The sequence below is a fragment of the Mobula hypostoma genome (genome assembly GCF_963921235.1).
Source record: "Mobula hypostoma chromosome 8 unlocalized genomic scaffold, sMobHyp1.1 SUPER_8_unloc_2, whole genome shotgun sequence".
In the NCBI taxonomy this organism is placed as follows: domain Eukaryota; kingdom Metazoa; phylum Chordata; class Chondrichthyes; order Myliobatiformes; family Myliobatidae; genus Mobula; species Mobula hypostoma.
Window position 1 is genome coordinate 42,956 of NW_026948125.1, and position 16,927 is coordinate 59,882.

General features: G+C 58.5%; 1 protein-coding gene across 2 annotated transcripts in view; it reads left to right on the forward strand.

The window, feature by feature from the left end:
• The first annotated feature begins 425 nt into the window (after window positions 1-425).
• LOC134341179 (maternal B9.15 protein-like) overlaps window positions 426-16,927 on the forward strand; it is a 36,575-nt gene continuing 20,073 nt past the window's right edge. Inside the window, exons 1-2 of one of the 2 annotated variants that reach the window (XM_063038989.1) lie at window positions 426-486; window positions 1,013-1,271. The gene's annotated coding sequence lies outside the window, so the exon portion shown is untranslated. The remainder of the gene's footprint in view (window positions 487-1,012; window positions 1,272-16,927) is intronic. The other variant, XM_063038990.1, reaches the window with a different exon arrangement.

A 16,927-nucleotide genomic window follows, 5' to 3' on the forward strand; every position in this document is an offset into this window, starting at 1 on the left:
TGTACTCCCACACCCTCACTCTACCTCATTTCCCTCAACCCTTCACATTGTTCTACCCCACTCTCATTCTACCTCATTTCCCTCAACCTTTCACACTCCCTCTACCCCCCCTACACGGTCCCTCTACCCCCCGACACGCTCCCTCTATCCCCTCACGCTCCCCCCTAGCCTCCCCAACCCCTCCCCCTCTTGACACTCTGATGTATCGGAATAACACACAAAATGCTGGAGCAACTCAGCGTCTACGGGGAAAGGTACGGTGGATTTTCTCTGGTTTGGGATATATTCCAATGTGCCTTTATTGCGGAAGGGGGCGAGGCCATCGGAAATGCTTTCCTAATATGGGCAGTGACGTGTTCGGTGACTCAGTTGGGAATCCCCACCTCTTCCTGATGCAAGTTGCTGGTAAGTTTGCTTGCTCATCTCCTGTGTCGCCCACGTGTTTCAGTCTCTCTCTGTTCAGGCAGAGCGTGGAGCTTTTCCCCTGTAAGTACTGAAGAAAGTTTGTCATTCGGAAGTTTTAGAAATAAAAGCCAGGTTTTGAAACTATTGTAAATGTGAGAAACGTCAGCAGTGTATTTTTAACAGTATGGTCGTTTGGAAATCAGGTTTTTAAGCAGTGCTTGCTTCATAACAATTACCGTGATCAACATATACACGTGGTTTGATTTGGGTTATAAGACGGTGTTCATTAAGAATTTGTGTTAAACCTTTGAATACTGACAAATTAAAGTTAGGAAGGTTTTTTGCCGGTGTTAATATTTTGTTTTAGATTAGATTAGGTAAGATCCGAATTTACTTTCTCTTCTGATTGAGCATGCTTTGTGTTTTAGAGTTTATTTTGAATTGGCATCCTGACAGAGATGAGCGATGCAGGGCTGTTTGCCCCACGTTCTCCGTCTCTTTCTCTCAGCAAGTGAAGCTGTTGGGACAAGTCCACACGCGAGGCAGCTCTCAGTAGATGTTCTGTGGGTCGGGTTGTCTAGTTAATTTGTGGTTGTTATCTTTTCAGTTTCCTTCGCCCTGAAGCTAGGCCGATTTAGGCATTGGCTACGAAACCTCCAGATTCCAAAACCGCGACGAAGTTGAAGTTGAGCAACTGAGGTGCGTAACCCATAAAGAAGGCAGAAATGCCGTCGCGGGATCACAGATGAACAGAACACAAAATAGTGGAGGAACTCAACAGGTCTGGCAGCATCTGTGGAAAGGAATAAACAGTCGATCCTTCATCAGGACTGGAAAGGAAGCTGGGCAGTAGCCAGTATAAGAAGGTGGGGGTCGTTTGTTTATGCTGGGATGAAACACTAGGAGATATAATCCCAATGGGAAGTGGAGAAACTGAAATGTTGACCTTCTCTCCACAGAAGCTGTCTGACCCACTGAGCATTGCCCATAACCTCTGTTTTTGTTTAAGGTTTCCAGAATTTGCAGGTTTACATTAAACAAATAGAAACCATTCTGCCCCTCTATTCGAACCCACAGTTCAGTACGATTACAACTGATTTTTTTTAGATTATGAAGACACGCGATCCTCTTTTATTGTCATTTAGTAATGCATACATTAAGAAATGATACAATATTTCCTCCGGTGTGATATCACAAAACACAGGACAGACCAAGACTGAAAAAACTGACAAAACCACATAATTATAACATATAGTTACAACAGTGCGACAATACCATAACTTGATGAAGAAGTCCATGAGCACAGTAAAAGTTCAAAGTCTCTCAAATGTCTCACATCTCACGCAGACGGGAGAAGGAAGAAAAACTCTCCCTGCCATACCCGACCACGGTCTGACTCTGGGTCATCCGAAAACTTCGAGCTCTGATCAGCTCTCCGACACTGAGTACCGAGTGCCACCTCTGTCCGAACGATTCGACTTCAACCTCGGTCGCCAACAGCAGGCAAAGTTGGGGATTTTGAGGCCTACCCTCCGAAAGATTCCCGACCACACAGTAATGACAGCAGCGAATGAGTGTTTCAGAAATTTCATCAGATGTTCCTCTGTGCTTTCACGTCCATCTCCATCAAATCAGAATTGTCCACGGCCCCTATTTAACGGATACAATATCATTTTTCACCGGGGGGCTGCGCACATGCGGAGAGCTGCTCTCTCTCCTCCTGATCTGCTCTATACCATGATGACCCTCCTGTCCCAGTTCCCAATGACCCTCTATAAACCCTCCCCAACCTCTTGAACATTCTCTTTAATCCTCCCTGTGATCTTTCCTCACCTCCCTCTGGGCAGAGAATTCCTGACATTGCCAGAAGTCCTCACCCCCACCCCACCCCCAGCCTGGAATTGTGAAACTCGAGACCCTTCCCCCAGGGTAATATCTCCTTGTCCTGTCCCCTCTGGGTCTGAGATGGCTCAGTGAGGTCACCCCTTGTCCTTCCAACTCCAAGGGACGCAAGCCCATCTCTTATTATGGGGCCCACCTCTACCCCTGTGGTGAGCTCGAAGAATCTCCTGGACTATTCCCAGTTCCAAACTGTCTTCCTTCAACAAAGGGGCCTCAAAGTGATCTCCATGCTCCAGGGGCTAGCTCACTGACACGCGGTGCAGCTGGAACTGGCAGCTGAACACTCACCCTGGTGATAAAGTCCCTCCCTCCCTCCTGCTGCTCCTCCCTTGAACTAATTGGCTTTTACTTTCTTATTCAAAGACCAACCGTTAGATGTCAAGGACTCGCACAATAAATCACCTTCAGTTTCTTATTAACAATGCTAAAATTCAACTTAAAATGTGTTCCTGATGAAGGATCTCGGCATGAAACATCAACTGTTTATTCCTCTGTGGATCTGCCTGACCTGCTGAGTTCTTCCAGCATGTGTACGTTGCTCTGGATTTCCAGCTTCTGCAGAATCTCTCGTGTTTAAATCGTGTTGTTTATTTCCTCTAGCACTGGAAGCCCTGGTGGCTCAGCTGGAACCTGCCTCTCAACCTGAGAGACCCAGGTTCAATTCCCTGCCCCGGCACTAATCTCCTTGTGATAGGGAAATCCCAGAGAGTTCCCATTCCCTCCCACATCCCAATGATGTGTGAATCAGCTGCTGTGAATTGCCCCTGGTGTGTGGGTGAGGGGTGGAAAGGGGGGGGGAGGGAGGAAACATTCGGAGTGTGAGTGTGAGGGTCAATATGGATTTGGCCTGTTTCCATATTTCCAAGTCCTCCCGGAGGGGCGAGTTGGAGGAGAGTCACAGAGACTGGAACTGGGAGAGTTGTGGGGGGGTCACACAGACTAGAACTGGGAGAGGTGTCGGGGGGTCACACAGACTAGAACTGGGAGAGGTGTCGGGGGGTCACACAGTCTAGAACTGGGAGAGGTGTGGGGGGGGTCACACAGACTGGAACTGGGAGAGGTGTGGGGGGGTCACACAGACTGGAACTGGGAGAGGTGTGGGGGGGTCACACAGACTGGAACTGGGAGAGGTGTAGGGGGGGTCACACAGATTGGAACTGGGAGAGGTGTGGGGGGGTCACACAGACTGGAACTGGGAGAGATGTGGGGGGGTCACACAGTCTGGAAATGGGAGAGGTGTGGGGGGGTCACACAGTCTAGAACTGGGAGAGGTGTGGGGAGGGTCACAGAGACTGGAACTGGGAGAGGTGTGGGGGGGTCACACAGACTGGAACTGGGAGAGGTGTGGGGGGGTCACACAGACTGGAACTGGGAGAGGTGTGGGGGGGTCACACAGGCTGGAACTGGGAGAGGTGTGGGGGGTGTCACACAAACTGGAACTGGGAGAGGTGTGAGGGGGGTCACACAGACTGGAACTGGGAGAGGTGTAGGGGGGGTCACAGAGATTGGAACTGGGAGAGGTGTGGGGGGGTCACAGAGATTGGAACTGGGAGAGGTGTAGGGGGGGTCACAGAGATTGGAACTGGGAGAGGTGTAGGGGGGTCACAGAGATTGGAACGGAGAGGTGTGAGGGGGGTCACACAGACTGGAACTGGGAGAGGTGTAGGGGGGGTCACAGAGATTGGAACTGGGAGAGGTGTGGGGGGTCACACTGACTGGAACTGGGAGAGGTGTAAGGGGGGTCACACAGACTGGAACTGGGAGAGGTGTGGGGGGTCACACAGACTGGAACTGGGAGAGGTGTGGGGGGGGTCACACAGACTGGAACTGGGAGAGGTGTGGGGGGGGTCACACAGACTGGAACTGGGAGAAGTGTGGGGGGGTCACACAGACTGGAACTGGGAGAGGTGTGGGGGGGGTCACACAGACTGGAACTGGGAGAGGTGTGGGGGGGTCACACAGACTGGAACTGGGAGAGGTGTGGGGGGGTCACACAGACTGGAACTGGGAGAGGTGTAGGGGGGGTCACACAGATTGGAACTGGGAGAGGTGTGGGGGGGTCACACAGACTGGAACTGGGAGAGATGTGGGGGGGTCACACAGTCTGGAAATGGGAGAGGTGTGGGGGGGTCACACAGTCTAGAACTGGGAGAGGTGTGGGGAGGGTCACAGAGACTGGAACTGGGAGAGGTGTGGGGGGGTCACACAGACTGGAACTGGGAGAGGTGTGGGGGGGTCACACAGACTGGAACTGGGAGAGGTGTGGGGGGGTCACACAGGCTGGAACTGGGAGAGGTGTGGGGGGTGTCACACAAACTGGAACTGGGAGAGGTGTGAGGGGGGTCACACAGACTGGAACTGGGAGAGGTGTAGGGGGGGTCACACAGACTGGAACTGAGAGAGGTGTGGGGGGTCACAGAGACTGGAACTGGGAGAGGTGTGGGGGGGTCACAGAGATTGGAACTGGGAGAGGTGTGGGGGGGTCACAGAGATTGGAACTGGGAGAGGTGTGGGGGGGTCACAGAGATTGGAACTGGGAGAGGTGTAGGGGGGGTCACAGAGATTGGAACTGGGAGAGGTGTAGGGGGGTCACAGAGATTGGAACGGAGAGGTGTGAGGGGGGTCACACAGACTGGAACTGGGAGAGGTGTAGGGGGGGTCACAGAGATTGGAACTGGGAGAGGTGTGGGGGGTCACACTGACTGGAACTGGGAGAGGTGTAAGGGGGGTCACACAGACTGGAACTGGGAGAGGTGTGGGGGGTCACACAGACTGGAACTGGGAGAGGTGTGGGGGGGGTCACACAGACTGGAACTGGGAGAGGTGTGGGGGGGGTCACACAGACTGGAACTGGGAGAAGTGTGGGGGGGTCACACAGACTGGAACTGGGAGAGGTGTGGGGGGGTCCACAGACTGGAAATGGGAGAGGTGTGGAGGGGGTCACACAGACTAGAACTGGGAGAGGTGTAGGGGGGTCACAGACTGGAACTGGGAGAGGTGTGGGGGGGGTCACACAGACTGGAACTGGGAGAGGTGTTGGGGGGGTCACAAGGACTGGAACTGGGAGAGGTGTGGGGGGGTCACAAGGACTGGAACTGGGAGAGGTGTGGGGGGGTCACACAGACTGGAACTGGGAGAGGTGTCGGGGGGTCACAGTCTAGAACTGGGAGAGGTGTGGGGGGGTCACACAGACTGGAACTGGGAGAGGTGTGGGGGGGTCACACAGACTGGAACTGGGAGAGGTGTGGGGGGGTCACACTGACTGGAACTGGGAGAGGTGTGGGGGGGGTCACACAGACTGGAACTGGGAGAGGTGTGGGGGGTCACACAGACTGGAACTGGGAGAGGTGTGGGGGGGTCACACAGATTGGAACTGGGAGAGGTGTGGGGGGGTCACACAGACTGGAACTGGGAGAGGTGTGGGGGGGTCACACAGTCTGGAACTGGGAGAGGTGCGGGGGGGGTCACACAGTCTAGAACTGGGAGAGGTGTTGGGGGGGTCACGGAGACTGGAACTGGGAGAGGTGTAGGGGGGTCACAGAGACTGGAACTGGGAGAGGTGTGGGGAGGGTCACAGAGACTGGAACTGGGAGAGGTGTGGGGGGGTCACACTGACTGGAACTGGGAGAGGTGCAGGGGGGGGTCACAGACTGGAACTGGGAGAGGTGCAGGGGGGGGTCACACAGACTGGAACTGGGAGAGGTGCGGGGGGTGTCACACAGACTGGAACTGGGAGAAGTGTGGGGAGTGTCACACAGTCTAGAACTGGGAGAGGTGTGGGGGGGGGTCACACAGACTGGAACTGGGAGAGGTGTGGGGGGGGTCACACAGACTGGAACTGGGAGAAGTGTGGGGGGATCACACAGACTGGAACTAGGAGAGGTGTGGGGGGGTCACACAGACTAGAACTGGGAGAGGTGTGGGGGGGTCAGAGAGACTGGAACTGGGAGAGGTGTGGGGGGGCACAGAGACTGGAACTGGGAGAGGTGTGGGGGGTGTCACAAGGACTGGAACTGGGAGAGGTGTCGGGGGGTCACACAGTCTAGAACTGGGAGAGGTGTGGGGGGGGTGACACAGACTAGAACTGGGAGAGGTGTGGGGGGGTCACAGAGACTAGAACTGGGAGAGGTGTGGGGGGGTCACAGAGATTGGAACTGGGAGAGGTGTGAGGGGTCACACAGACTGGAACTGGGAGAGGTGTGGGGGGGTCACACAGACTGGAACTGGGAGAGGTGTGGGGGGTGTCACACAAACTGGAACTGGGAGAGGTGTGGGGGGGTCACACAGACTGGAACTGGGAGAGGTGTGGGGGGTGTCACACAGACTGGAACTGGGAGAGGTGTGGGGGGTCACACAGACTGGAACTGGGAGAGGTGTAGGGGGGTCACAGACTGGAACTGGGAGAGGTGTAGGAGGGGTCACAGAGATTGGAACTGGGAGAGGTGTGAGGGGGGTCACACAGACTGGAACTGGGAGAGGTGTAGGGGGGGTCACACAGACTGGAACTGGGAGAGGTGTGGGGGGGGGTCACACAGACTGGAACTGGGAGAGGTGTGGGGGGGTCACACAGACTGGAACTGGGGGAGGTGTAGGGGGGGTCACACAGACTGGAACTGGGAGAGGTGTGGGGGGGTCACACAGACTAGAACTGGGGGAGGTGTAGGGGGGGTCACACAGACTGGAACTAGGAGAGGTGTAGGGGGGGTCACACAGACTAGAACTGGGAGAGGTGTCGGGGGGTCACACAGTCTAGAACTGGGAGAGGTGTGGGGGGGGTCACACAGACTGGAACTGGGAGAGGTGTGGGGGGGTCACACAGACTGGAACTGGGAGAGGTGTGGGGGGGTCACACAGACTGGAACTGGGAGAGGTGTAGGGGGGGTCACACAGATTGGAACTGGGAGAGGTGTGGGGGGGTCACACAGACTGGAACTGGGAGAGATGTGGGGGGGTCACACAGTCTGGAAATGGGAGAGGTGTGGGGGGGTCACACAGTCTAGAACTGGGAGAGGTGTGGGGAGGGTCACAGAGACTGGAACTGGGAGAGGTGTGGGGGGGTCACACAGACTGGAACTGGGAGAGGTGTGGGGGGGTCACACAGACTGGAACTGGGAGAGGTGTGGGGGGGTCACACAGGCTGGAACTGGGAGAGGTGTGGGGGGTGTCACACAAACTGGAACTGGGAGAGGTGTGAGGGGGGTCACACAGACTGGAACTGGGAGAGGTGTAGGGGGGGTCACAGAGATTGGAACTGGGAGAGGTGTGGGGGGGTCACAGAGATTGGAACTGGGAGAGGTGTAGGGGGGGTCACAGAGATTGGAACTGGGAGAGGTGTAGGGGGGTCACAGAGATTGGAACGGAGAGGTGTGAGGGGGGTCACACAGACTGGAACTGGGAGAGGTGTAGGGGGGGTCACAGAGATTGGAACTGGGAGAGGTGTGGGGGGTCACACTGACTGGAACTGGGAGAGGTGTAAGGGGGGTCACACAGACTGGAACTGGGAGAGGTGTGGGGGGTCACACAGACTGGAACTGGGAGAGGTGTGGGGGGGGTCACACAGACTGGAACTGGGAGAGGTGTGGGGGGGGTCACACAGACTGGAACTGGGAGAAGTGTGGGGGGGTCACACAGACTGGAACTGGGAGAGGTGTGGGGGGGGTCACACAGACTGGAACTGGGAGAGGTGTGGGGGGGTCACACAGACTGGAACTGGGAGAGGTGTGGGGGGGTCACACAGACTGGAACTGGGAGAGGTGTAGGGGGGGTCACACAGATTGGAACTGGGAGAGGTGTGGGGGGGTCACACAGACTGGAACTGGGAGAGATGTGGGGGGGTCACACAGTCTGGAAATGGGAGAGGTGTGGGGGGGTCACACAGTCTAGAACTGGGAGAGGTGTGGGGAGGGTCACAGAGACTGGAACTGGGAGAGGTGTGGGGGGGTCACACAGACTGGAACTGGGAGAGGTGTGGGGGGGTCACACAGACTGGAACTGGGAGAGGTGTGGGGGGGTCACACAGGCTGGAACTGGGAGAGGTGTGGGGGGTGTCACACAAACTGGAACTGGGAGAGGTGTGAGGGGGGTCACACAGACTGGAACTGGGAGAGGTGTAGGGGGGGTCACACAGACTGGAACTGAGAGAGGTGTGGGGGGTCACAGAGACTGGAACTGGGAGAGGTGTGGGGGGGTCACAGAGATTGGAACTGGGAGAGGTGTGGGGGGGTCACAGAGATTGGAACTGGGAGAGGTGTGGGGGGGTCACAGAGATTGGAACTGGGAGAGGTGTAGGGGGGGTCACAGAGATTGGAACTGGGAGAGGTGTAGGGGGGTCACAGAGATTGGAACGGAGAGGTGTGAGGGGGGTCACACAGACTGGAACTGGGAGAGGTGTAGGGGGGGTCACAGAGATTGGAACTGGGAGAGGTGTGGGGGGTCACACTGACTGGAACTGGGAGAGGTGTAAGGGGGGTCACACAGACTGGAACTGGGAGAGGTGTGGGGGGTCACACAGACTGGAACTGGGAGAGGTGTGGGGGGGGTCACACAGACTGGAACTGGGAGAGGTGTGGGGGGGGTCACACAGACTGGAACTGGGAGAAGTGTGGGGGGGTCACACAGACTGGAACTGGGAGAGGTGTGGGGGGGTCCACAGACTGGAAATGGGAGAGGTGTGGAGGGGGTCACACAGACTAGAACTGGGAGAGGTGTAGGGGGGTCACAGACTGGAACTGGGAGAGGTGTGGGGGGGGTCACACAGACTGGAACTGGGAGAGGTGTTGGGGGGGTCACAAGGACTGGAACTGGGAGAGGTGTGGGGGGGTCACAAGGACTGGAACTGGGAGAGGTGTGGGGGGGTCACACAGACTGGAACTGGGAGAGGTGTCGGGGGGTCACAGTCTAGAACTGGGAGAGGTGTGGGGGGGTCACACAGACTGGAACTGGGAGAGGTGTGGGGGGGTCACACAGACTGGAACTGGGAGAGGTGTGGGGGGGTCACACTGACTGGAACTGGGAGAGGTGTGGGGGGGGTCACACAGACTGGAACTGGGAGAGGTGTGGGGGGTCACACAGACTGGAACTGGGAGAGGTGTGGGGGGGTCACACAGATTGGAACTGGGAGAGGTGTGGGGGGGTCACACAGACTGGAACTGGGAGAGGTGTGGGGGGGTCACACAGTCTGGAACTGGGAGAGGTGCGGGGGGGGTCACACAGTCTAGAACTGGGAGAGGTGTTGGGGGGGTCACGGAGACTGGAACTGGGAGAGGTGTAGGGGGGTCACAGAGACTGGAACTGGGAGAGGTGTGGGGAGGGTCACAGAGACTGGAACTGGGAGAGGTGTGGGGGGGTCACACTGACTGGAACTGGGAGAGGTGCAGGGGGGGGTCACAGACTGGAACTGGGAGAGGTGCAGGGGGGGGTCACACAGACTGGAACTGGGAGAGGTGCGGGGGGTGTCACACAGACTGGAACTGGGAGAAGTGTGGGGAGTGTCACACAGTCTAGAACTGGGAGAGGTGTGGGGGGGGGTCACACAGACTGGAACTGGGAGAGGTGTGGGGGGGGTCACACAGACTGGAACTGGGAGAAGTGTGGGGGGATCACACAGACTGGAACTAGGAGAGGTGTGGGGGGGTCACACAGACTAGAACTGGGAGAGGTGTGGGGGGGTCAGAGAGACTGGAACTGGGAGAGGTGTGGGGGGGCACAGAGACTGGAACTGGGAGAGGTGTGGGGGGTGTCACAAGGACTGGAACTGGGAGAGGTGTCGGGGGGTCACACAGTCTAGAACTGGGAGAGGTGTGGGGGGGGTGACACAGACAGAACTGGGAGAGGTGTGGGGGGGTCACAGAGACTAGAACTGGGAGAGGTGTGGGGGGGTCACAGAGATTGGAACTGGGAGAGGTGTGAGGGGTCACACAGACTGGAACTGGGAGAGGTGTGGGGGGGTCACACAGACTGGAACTGGGAGAGGTGTGGGGGGTGTCACACAAACTGGAACTGGGAGAGGTGTGGGGGGGTCACACAGACTGGAACTGGGAGAGGTGTGGGGGGTGTCACACAGACTGGAACTGGGAGAGGTGTGGGGGGTCACACAGACTGGAACTGGGAGAGGTGTAGGGGGGTCACAGACTGGAACTGGGAGAGGTGTAGGAGGGGTCACAGAGATTGGAACTGGGAGAGGTGTGAGGGGGGTCACACAGACTGGAACTGGGAGAGGTGTAGGGGGGGTCACACAGACTGGAACTGGGAGAGGTGTGGGGGGGGGTCACACAGACTGGAACTGGGAGAGGTGTGGGGGGGTCACACAGACTGGAACTGGGGGAGGTGTAGGGGGGGTCACACAGACTGGAACTGGGAGAGGTGTGGGGGGGTCACACAGACTAGAACTGGGGGAGGTGTAGGGGGGGTCACACAGACTGGAACTAGGAGAGGTGTAGGGGGGGTCACACAGACTAGAACTGGGAGAGGTGTCGGGGGGTCACACAGTCTAGAACTGGGAGAGGTGTGGGGGGGGTCACACAGACTGGAACTGGGAGAGGTGTGGGGGGGTCACACAGACTGGAACTGGGAGAGGTGTGGGGGGGTCACACAGACTGGAACTGGGAGAGGTGTAGGGGGGGTCACACAGATTGGAACTGGGAGAGGTGTGGGGGGGTCACACAGACTGGAACTGGGAGAGATGTGGGGGGGTCACACAGTCTGGAAATGGGAGAGGTGTGGGGGGGTCACACAGTCTAGAACTGGGAGAGGTGTGGGGAGGGTCACAGAGACTGGAACTGGGAGAGGTGTGGGGGGGTCACACAGACTGGAACTGGGAGAGGTGTGGGGGGGTCACACAGACTGGAACTGGGAGAGGTGTGGGGGGGTCACACAGGCTGGAACTGGGAGAGGTGTGGGGGGTGTCACACAAACTGGAACTGGGAGAGGTGTGAGGGGGGTCACACAGACTGGAACTGGGAGAGGTGTAGGGGGGGTCACAGAGATTGGAACTGGGAGAGGTGTGGGGGGGTCACAGAGATTGGAACTAGGAGAGGTGTAGGGGGGGTCACAGAGATTGGAACTGGGAGAGGTGTAGGGGGGTCACAGAGATTGGAACGGAGAGGTGTGAGGGGGGTCACACAGACTGGAACTGGGAGAGGTGTAGGGGGGGTCACAGAGATTGGAACTGGGAGAGGTGTGGGGGGTCACACTGACTGGAACTGGGAGAGGTGTAAGGGGGGTCACACAGACTGGAACTGGGAGAGGTGTGGGGGGTCACACAGACTGGAACTGGGAGAGGTGTGGGGGGGGTCACACAGACTGGAACTGGGAGAGGTGTGGGGGGGGTCACACAGACTGGAACTGGGAGAAGTGTGGGGGGGTCACACAGACTGGAACTGGGAGAGGTGTGGGGGGGGTCACACAGACTGGAACTGGGAGAGGTGTGGGGGGGTCACACAGACTGGAACTGGGAGAGGTGTGGGGGGGTCACACAGACTGGAACTGGGAGAGGTGTAGGGGGGGTCACACAGATTGGAACTGGGAGAGGTGTGGGGGGGTCACACAGACTGGAACTGGGAGAGATGTGGGGGGGTCACACAGTCTGGAAATGGGAGAGGTGTGGGGGGGTCACACAGTCTAGAACTGGGAGAGGTGTGGGGAGGGTCACAGAGACTGGAACTGGGAGAGGTGTGGGGGGGTCACACAGACTGGAACTGGGAGAGGTGTGGGGGGGTCACACAGACTGGAACTGGGAGAGGTGTGGGGGGGTCACACAGGCTGGAACTGGGAGAGGTGTGGGGGGTGTCACACAAACTGGAACTGGGAGAGGTGTGAGGGGGGTCACACAGACTGGAACTGGGAGAGGTGTAGGGGGGGTCACACAGACTGGAACTGAGAGAGGTGTGGGGGGTCACAGAGACTGGAACTGGGAGAGGTGTGGGGGGGTCACAGAGATTGGAACTGGGAGAGGTGTGGGGGGGTCACAGAGATTGGAACTGGGAGAGGTGTGGGGGGGTCACAGAGATTGGAACTGGGAGAGGTGTAGGGGGGGTCACAGAGATTGGAACTGGGAGAGGTGTAGGGGGGTCACAGAGATTGGAACGGAGAGGTGTGAGGGGGGTCACACAGACTGGAACTGGGAGAGGTGTAGGGGGGGTCACAGAGATTGGAACTGGGAGAGGTGTGGGGGGTCACACTGACTGGAACTGGGAGAGGTGTAAGGGGGGTCACACAGACTGGAACTGGGAGAGGTGTGGGGGGTCACACAGACTGGAACTGGGAGAGGTGTGGGGGGGGTCACACAGACTGGAACTGGGAGAGGTGTGGGGGGGGTCACACAGACTGGAACTGGGAGAAGTGTGGGGGGGTCACACAGACTGGAACTGGGAGAGGTGTGGGGGGGTCACACAGACTGGAAATGGGAGAGGTGTGGAGGGGGTCACACAGACTAGAACTGGGAGAGGTGTAGGGGGGTCACAGACTGGAACTGGGAGAGGTGTGGGGGGGGTCACACAGACTGGAACTGGGAGAGGTGTTGGGGGGGTCACAAGGACTGGAACTGGGAGAGGTGTGGGGGGGTCACAAGGACTGGAACTGGGAGAGGTGTGGGGGGGTCACACAGACTGGAACTGGGAGAGGTGTCGGGGGGTCACAGTCTAGAACTGGGAGAGGTGTGGGGGGGTCACACAGACTGGAACTGGGAGAGGTGTGGGGGGGTCACACAGACTGGAACTGGGAGAGGTGTGGGGGGGTCACACTGACTGGAACTGGGAGAGGTGTGGGGGGGGTCACACAGACTGGAACTGGGAGAGGTGTGGGGGGTCACACAGACTGGAACTGGGAGAGGTGTGGGGGGGTCACACAGATTGGAACTGGGAGAGGTGTGGGGGGGTCACACAGACTGGAACTGGGAGAGGTGTGGGGGGGTCACACAGTCTGGAACTGGGAGAGGTGCGGGGGGGGTCACACAGTCTAGAACTGGGAGAGGTGTTGGGGGGGTCACGGAGACTGGAACTGGGAGAGGTGTAGGGGGGTCACAGAGACTGGAACTGGGAGAGGTGTGGGGAGGGTCACAGAGACTGGAACTGGGAGAGGTGTGGGGGGGTCACACTGACTGGAACTGGGAGAGGTGCAGGGGGGGGTCACAGACTGGAACTGGGAGAGGTGCAGGGGGGGGTCACACAGACTGGAACTGGGAGAGGTGCGGGGGGTGTCACACAGACTGGAACTGGGAGAAGTGTGGGGAGTGTCACACAGTCTAGAACTGGGAGAGGTGTGGGGGGGGGTCACACAGACTGGAACTGGGAGAGGTGTGGGGGGGGTCACACAGACTGGAACTGGGAGAAGTGTGGGGGGATCACACAGACTGGAACTAGGAGAGGTGTGGGGGGGTCACACAGACTAGAACTGGGAGAGGTGTGGGGGGGTCAGAGAGACTGGAACTGGGAGAGGTGTGGGGGGGCACAGAGACTGGAACTGGGAGAGGTGTGGGGGGGGTCACAAGGACTGGAACTGGGAGAGGTGTCGGGGGGTCACACAGTCTAGAACTGGGAGAGGTGTGGGGGGGGTGACACAGACTAGAACTGGGAGAGGTGTGGGGGGGTCACAGAGACTAGAACTGGGAGAGGTGTGGGGGGGTCACAGAGATTGGAACTGGGAGAGGTGTGAGGGGTCACACAGACTGGAACTGGGAGAGGTGTGGGGGGGTCACACAGACTGGAACTGGGAGAGGTGTGGGGGGTGTCACACAAACTGGAACTGGGAGAGGTGTGGGGGGGTCACACAGACTGGAACTGGGAGAGGTGTGGGGGGTGTCACACAGACTGGAACTGGGAGAGGTGTGGGGGGTCACACAGACTGGAACTGGGAGAGGTGTAGGGGGGTCACAGACTGGAACTGGGAGAGGTGTAGGAGGGGTCACAGAGATTGGAACTGGGAGAGGTGTGAGGGGGGTCACACAGACTGGAACTGGGAGAGGTGTAGGGGGGGTCACACAGACTGGAACTGGGAGAGGTGTGGGGGGGGGTCACACAGACTGGAACTGGGAGAGGTGTAGGTGGGGTCACAGAGATTGGAACTGGGAGAGGTGTGGGGGGGTCACACAGACTGGAACTGGGGGAGGTGTAGGGGGGGTCACACAGACTGGAACTAGGAGAGGTGTAGGGGGGGTCACAGAGATTGGAACTGGGAGAGGTGTGGGGGGGTCACACAGACTGGAACTGAGAGAGGTGTGGGGGGGTCACACAGTCTAGAACTGGTAGAGGTGTGGGGGGGTCACACAGACTGGAACTGGGAGAGGTGTGGGGGGGGTCACACAGACTGGAACTGGGAGAAGTGTAGGGGGTCACACAGACTGGAACTGAGAGAGGTGTGGGGGGGTCACACAGTCTAGAACTGGGAGAGGTGTAGGGGGGGTCACACAGACTGGAACTGGGAGAGGTGTGGGGGGTCACACAAACTGCAACTGGGAGAGGTGTGGGGGGGGTCACACAGACTGGAACTGGGAGAAGTGTGGGGGGGTCACACAGACTGGAACTGGGAGATGTGTGTGGGGGGTCACAGAGACTGGAACTGGGAGAAGTGTGGGGGGGTCACACAGACTGGAACTGGGAGAGGTGTGGGGGGGGTCACACAGACTGGAAATGGGAGAGGTGTGGAGGGGGTCACACAGACTAGAACTGGGAGAGGTGTGGGGGGGTCACACAGACTGGAACTGGGAGAGGTGTTGGGGGGGTCACAAGGACTGGAACTGGGAGAGGTGTGGGGGGGTCACAAGGACTGGAACTGGGAGAGGTGTGGGGGGGTCACACAGACTGGAACTGGGAGAGGTGTGGGGGGATCACAGAGACTAGAACTGGGAGAGGTGTGAGGGGGTCACAGAGATTGGAACTGGGAGAGGTGTGGGGGGGTCACACAGACTGGAACTGGGAGAGGTGTGGGGGGTGTCACACAAACTGGAACTGGGAGAGGTGTGGGGGGTCACACAGACTAGAACTGGGAGAGGTGTGGGGGGGGTCACACAGACTGGAACTGGGAGAGGTGTAGGGGGGGTCACAGACTGGAACTGGGAGAGGTGTAGGAGGGGTCACAGAGACTGGAACTGGGAGAGGTGTGAGGGGGGTCACAGAGACTGGAACTGGGAGAGGTGTAGGGGGGGTCACAGACTGGAACTGGGAGAGGTGTGAGGGGGGTCACACAGACTGGAACTGGGAGAGGTGTGGGGGGGGGTCACACAGACTGGAACTGGGAGAGGTGTAGGGGGGGTCACAGACTGGAACTGGGAGAGGTGTAGGGAGGGTCACACAGACGAACTGAGAGAGGTGTGGGGGTTCACACAGACTGGAACTGAGAGAGGTGTGGGGGGTCACAGAGACTGGAACTGGGAGAGGTGTGGGGGGGTCACAGAGACTGGAATTGGGAGAGGTGTGGGGGGGTCACAGAGACTGGAACTGGGAGAGGTGTGGGGGGATCACAGAGATTGGAACTGGGAGAGGTGTGGGGGGGTCACACAGACTGGAACTGGGAGAGGTGTGGGGGGTGTCACACAGACTGGAACTGGGAGAGGTGTGGGGGGGGGTCACACAGACTGGAACTGGGAGAGGTGTGGGGGGTGTCACAGAGATTGGAACTGGGAGAGGTGTGAGGGGGGTCACACAGACTGGAACTGGGAGAGGTGTGGGGGGTCACACAGACTGGAACTGGGAGAGGTGTGGGGGGGTCACAAGGACTGGAACTGGGAGAGGTGTGGGGGGGTCACACAGACTGGAACTGGGAGAGGTGTCGGGGGGTCACACAGTCTAGAACTGGGAGAGGTGTGGGGGGGTCACACAGACTGGAACTGGGAGAGGTGTGGGGGGGGTCACACAGTCTGGAACTGGGAGAGGTGCGGGGGGGGGTCACAGAGACTGGAACTGGGAGAGGTGTGGGGGGGTCACACTGACTGGAACTGGGAGAGGTGCAGGGATGGGTCGCAGACTGGAACTGGGAGAGGTGCAGGGGGGGGTCACAGACTGGAACTGGGAGAGGTGTGGGGGGGTCACACAGACTGGAACTGGGAGAGGTGTGGGGGGGTCACACAGACTAGAACTGGGAGAGGTGTGGGGGGGTCACACAGACTAGAACTGGGAGAGGTGTGAGGGGGGTCACACAGACTAGAACTGGGAGAGGTGTCGGGGGGTCACACAGTCTAGAACTGGGAGAGGTGCGAGGGGGGTCACACAGACTGGAATCTGGAGAGGTCTGGGGGGGTCAAAGAGACTGGAACTGGGAGAGGTGTGGGGGGGGTCACACAGACTGGAACTGGGAGAGGTGTGGGGGGTCAGAGAGACTGGAACTGGGAGAGGTGTAGGGGGGGTCACACAGACTGGAACTGGGAGAGGTGTGGGGGGTCAGAGAGACTGGAACTGAGAGAGGTGTGGGGGGGTCACACAGACTGGAACTGGGAGAGGTGTGGGGGGGGTCACACAGACTGGAACTCGGAAAGGTGTGGGGGGAGTCACACAGACTGGAACTGGGAGAGGTGTAGGGGGGGTCACAGACTGGAACTGGGAGAGGTGTAGGGGGGGTCACAGACTGGAACTGGGAGAGGTGTAGGGGGGTCACACAGACTGGAACTGGGAGAGGTGTGGGGGGTCACACA